Below are 4773 nucleotides of genomic sequence, written 5' to 3'. Positions count from 1 at the left end.
GCTTGCCGCAGATGGTGCTCTCTTCATTTGCATGAAACAACCAATTCATTTCTTTCTCAAGACATTTGAACTGGTGTTCTGTCACCTATTCAGAAAAGTTTCATTATTGCTGAATTCATGCTATTTTGAAAAACATGTATTCTAAGCAGTGTTCCAATGTACAAAATGATATTAAATGACAGGAAGGTTAGTGGAAAGAGACAAGATTTTAAACACAAAACATATGGTTAATTCTTACTGATGTGCTTATTAGATGTGTGACTTTGAATGCAGCATATTCTATCATGAATATTAGCTGGAATACCCTCAGTAAAAATATGGTATCGATTATGTTTACTACTAAGAGTTATTTCTTTAACTGTATAAAATTAAAAAAAAACTTATTTCTCTAGACATGGAGAAAATACAGAGAATCATCAGGACACACTTCAAAAGCCTTTACTCCATAAAATTGGAAAACGTGAAGGAAATGGATAACTTTCTGGATAAATATTACTTACCAAAATTAAATCAAGACCAACAATCAAATAAAACAGACCTATAACTGCTGAAGAAATAGAAAAAGCCATCAAAAGTCTCCCAAACAAACAAAGTCCCAAACCAGATGGTTTCATCTCAGAATTATACAAGATTTTCAAAGAAGAAATAATACCAATACTCCTCAACTTATTCCACACAATAGAAACAGAAAGAACATTGTTTAACTCTTTTTATAAGGCTACAATTACCCTGATAACCAACCAACAGAAAGGCATTACTAAGAAAGAGAATTACATATCAATCTCACTAATGAATATTGGTGTAAAAATACTAAATAAATACTGGCAAGTTGAATCCAAGAGTATATCAGAACCATCATGCACCATGATCAAGTTGGCTTCATACCAGAGATGCAAGGATGTTTCAAAATATGAAAATCTGTCGACGTAATCCACCATATAAACAAACTAAAAAATAAAGACCACATGTTCGTCTCATTAGATGCCAGAAAAGCTTTTGAAAAAATACAACATCCCTTCATGATAAAGATCATGGAGAGAGCAGAGATACAAGGATCATACATAAACATAATAAAGGCAATATACAGCAAGCCAACAGCCAACATCAAATTAAATGGAGAGAAACTCCCAGCAATCCCACTAAAATCAGGAACAATAAAAGGTTGTCTACTCTCTCCAAATGTATTCAATATAGTTCTTGAGGGCCTAGCTAGAGCAATAAGACATCAAAAGGAGAGAAAGTGGATCCAAATCAGAAAAAGAGAAGTCATTCTCTTACTATTTACTGATGATATAGTTTACATAAGCAACCCCAAAAATTCTAACAAGGAACTTCTACAACTCAAAAAAAAACTTTTAGTAATGTAACAGAATACAAGATTAACTCAAAAAAATCTCTAGCTCTCATTTACACAGATAATTATAGGTCTGGGAAAGAAATCAGGGAAACATCACCCTTCACAATATCCACAAATAGTATAAAATATCTCAGAGTAACTCTGACCAAACAAGTGGAAGACTTGTGTGACAAGAACTTTAAATCTTTGAGAAAAAATATTGAAGAAGAAACCAGAAAGTGGAAAGATCTCCCATGCTCTTGGTTAGTCAGAATTAACATAGTAAAAATGGCAATTTTATCAAAAGCAATCTATAGATTCAATACAATGTACATCAAAATCCCAGCAGAAATCTTCACAGGCTTCGAAAGAACAGTACTCAAATTCATATGGAAAGCAAAAAGCCTAGGATAGCCAAAACAACCCTGTATAATAAAAGAACTTCTGAAGGCATCAAAATCCCTGACATCAAACTCTACTACAGAGCTACAGTACTGAAAACATCCTGTTATTGGCATAAGAACAGACAGGAGGACCAATGGAACCAAAAGGGTTAGATTTTAATCCACAAACCTTTGAACACCTGATTTTTGACAAAGAAGCAAAAAATATCAAATGAAAAAGAGAAAGCATATTTAATAAATGGTGCTGACATAACAGGATATCAACATGTAAAAGAATGAAAATAGACCCATATCTATCACCATTCACAAAATTCAAATCCAAATGTATCAAAGACCTCAACATATAGCCAGCCACACCGAACCTTATAGAAAAGAAAGTGAGAAGTACACTTGAACACATTGGCAAAGGAAAGTACTTCATTAATATAAAGAACATCAAAAGAACAAGTAATCCAATAATAAAATCAAGTACAGATCTAAGCAGAGAACTCCTAATAGAGCAATATAAAGTGGCTGGAAGACACTTAAGGAAATGTCCAACATCCTTAGTCATTAGAGAAATGCAAATCAAAAGAACTCTGAGATTCCATCTTGCACCTGTAAGGATGGCCAAGATCAAAAACACTCATGACAACTTATGCTGGAGAGGTTGTGGGGAAAAAGGTTGCTGGTGGAAATGAAAGCTGATACATTCCCTTTGGATGTTAGGGTTATGATTTCTCAGAAAATTAGGAAACAAACTTCCCCAAGACCCATTCATACTGCTTTTGTGGGCTCCGGGTTCTAGCTGCTCCGCTGCCCTCTCCGCTGCTACCCTCGCTCGCCATGCTCTCCTCCCGCATCCTGCTGGCCACCATCATCCACCAACAGCAGCTGAGGGTGTCTCCGCTGAAGTGACTCAACCTGTTGGAGAAGGAGAACATGCCCCCGAGTCTCAGCGGGACCCGCAACCTGGCAAGAAAGGCTGCCAGGAAAATCTTCCTGGACCCGGCAGAACCAGAAAGTAAAGAATCTACTAATCCCAGCGTTGAGGATGAGCCCTTACTGAGAGAAAATCCCCGCCGCTTCCTTGTCTTTCCTATCGAGTACCATGATATCTGGCAGAGTACAAGAAAGCCGAGGCCTCCTTCTGGATGGCTGAGGAGGTGGACCTCTCCAAGGATATTCAACACTGGGAAGCGCTGAAACCCGACGAGAGACATTTTATATCCCACGTCCTGGCTTTCTTTGTGACGAGTGATGGATTAGTCAATGAAAATCTGGTCGAGTGCTTTAGCCAAGAAGTTCAGGTTACAGAGGCCAGCTGTTTCTATGGCTTCCAAATTGCCATGGAAAACATACATTCTGAAATGTACAGTCTCCTCATTGTCACCTACATTAAAGATTCCAAAGAGAGGGAATATCTTGTCAATGCTATTGAGACAATGCCTTGTGTGAAAAAGAAGGCCGACTGGACCGTGCATTGGATTGGGGACAAAGATGCTACCTATGGAGAACGAGTTGTGACCTTTGCTGCTGTAGAAGGGATCTTCTTCTCTGGCTCTTTTGTGTCAATATTCTGGCAGAGATGACGGTTTACACTGTGACTTTGCCTGCCTGATGATCAGGCACCTGGTACACAAGCCATCGGAGCAAAGAGTACAAGAAACATAATGAACACAGTGAGGTTAGAGCAGGAGTTTCTCACGGAGGCCCTGCCTAAGAAGCTCATCAGGATGAACTGCACCCTGACGAAGCAGTACATCGAATTCGTGGCAGACAGGCTTACACTGGAGCTAGGGTTCAGCAAGATTTTCAAAGTAGAAAATCCGTTTGACTTCATGGAAAATATTTCACTACAAGGGAAGACAAACTTCTTTGAGAAGCAAGTGGGCGAGTGTCAGAGGATGGGGGTGATATCAAATTCAGCAGAGAATTCTTTTACCTTAGATACTGACTTCTGAGTAAACTGCCTGCTCTTTGCTGATTATTGTTCTTCCCTTGTCATAAAAAAAAAAAATCAGCAAAAGCAATCAATTTGCTACACCATGAATTGTCATTGAATTTGTTAACCCGTATCTAAAAACTGGGTAGCTACCTCAGTTGGTCCCTTTTTGCTAGTTGTGTCACTAGAAGAAGGAAGGATGTTAAAGGTACTCGGATTCTTAGGGGAGATTCTGCCCTTGGCTTCTGGGAGTAGTGTGATAGCCTTTGGCCCCAGGCACCAACAGACCCTGGCTCTATGAGAGGTGACCCTCCAGCAAGCAGGATTCAACATTTGTTGCCACAAGACTGTTTAAAAGATGTCAGCCTCATTCACTGCTTCCCACGGACTCTAGCGTTTACTTAAGTTCGTAAATATAACTAGCACTTTGCACACAAACATAGTACTTTCAAGGGGGAAAGCGTGCTTTATTTGGTTTTGACATCAAGCACTAAGTAGTATTTTGTAAGAAGAGCGTTGCCAAGCTTAATTCTTCAGTGAATTAATTGAGATGCTTCATCAGCGTTGAAGTCAGTCCTGTGCAATCTAGGCATTAGCCTGCTGGTGCTAATCATGTACAGGGTGTCTGTGTGAGACCCCATAAATCAGAGCATCTCTGCTTCACAGAACCTCCAACTTTGAGTCACCAGAGACTTCGGCATGATTTGGTACACTTGCTGGCTGTCCCAGGCCCACACGTCATTTGTGAAAAGCAGTATTTTTTTTCAAATTATTCTTTGCCCCATTTCTAGTTAGTGCAGAGTCTTGAAAAGGCTTTGTAGATAGAATTTCCAGTGGGAGCCCATGCACCTGTCTTGATTTTTGTCAGTGGTAAAGACAGGGCTGAAGTCAGCTTTCCTAAAAGATGCAGATTTTTGAGTGTGTGAACAGGTACTATTGAAATTTGATCCACTTATTAACCCTGACTAGGCCTAGAACTTGCTGTGCAGACTAGGTCAGCCTCTTAAACTTACCTCTGTCTCCCAAACACTGGGATTAGGGTTTGTGCCACAATGCCAGGCTTTACCTGGAAAATTTCTACTGTACACCTGAAACTGTACTGTGTGGGC

General features: G+C 39.5%; 1 pseudogene; it reads left to right on the top strand.

Moving 5' to 3' along the window:
• The first annotated feature begins 2565 nt into the window (after positions 1–2565).
• Positions 2566–3683, top strand: LOC101994943 (annotated as a pseudogene).
• The last annotated feature ends 1090 nt before the right edge of the window (positions 3684–4773 follow it).

The sequence above is a fragment of the Microtus ochrogaster genome, unplaced genomic scaffold (assembly GCF_000317375.1).
Source record: "Microtus ochrogaster isolate Prairie Vole_2 unplaced genomic scaffold, MicOch1.0 UNK55, whole genome shotgun sequence".
In the NCBI taxonomy this organism is placed as follows: domain Eukaryota; kingdom Metazoa; phylum Chordata; class Mammalia; order Rodentia; family Cricetidae; genus Microtus; species Microtus ochrogaster.
This window is presented reverse-complemented; position numbering and strand designations above follow the sequence as displayed.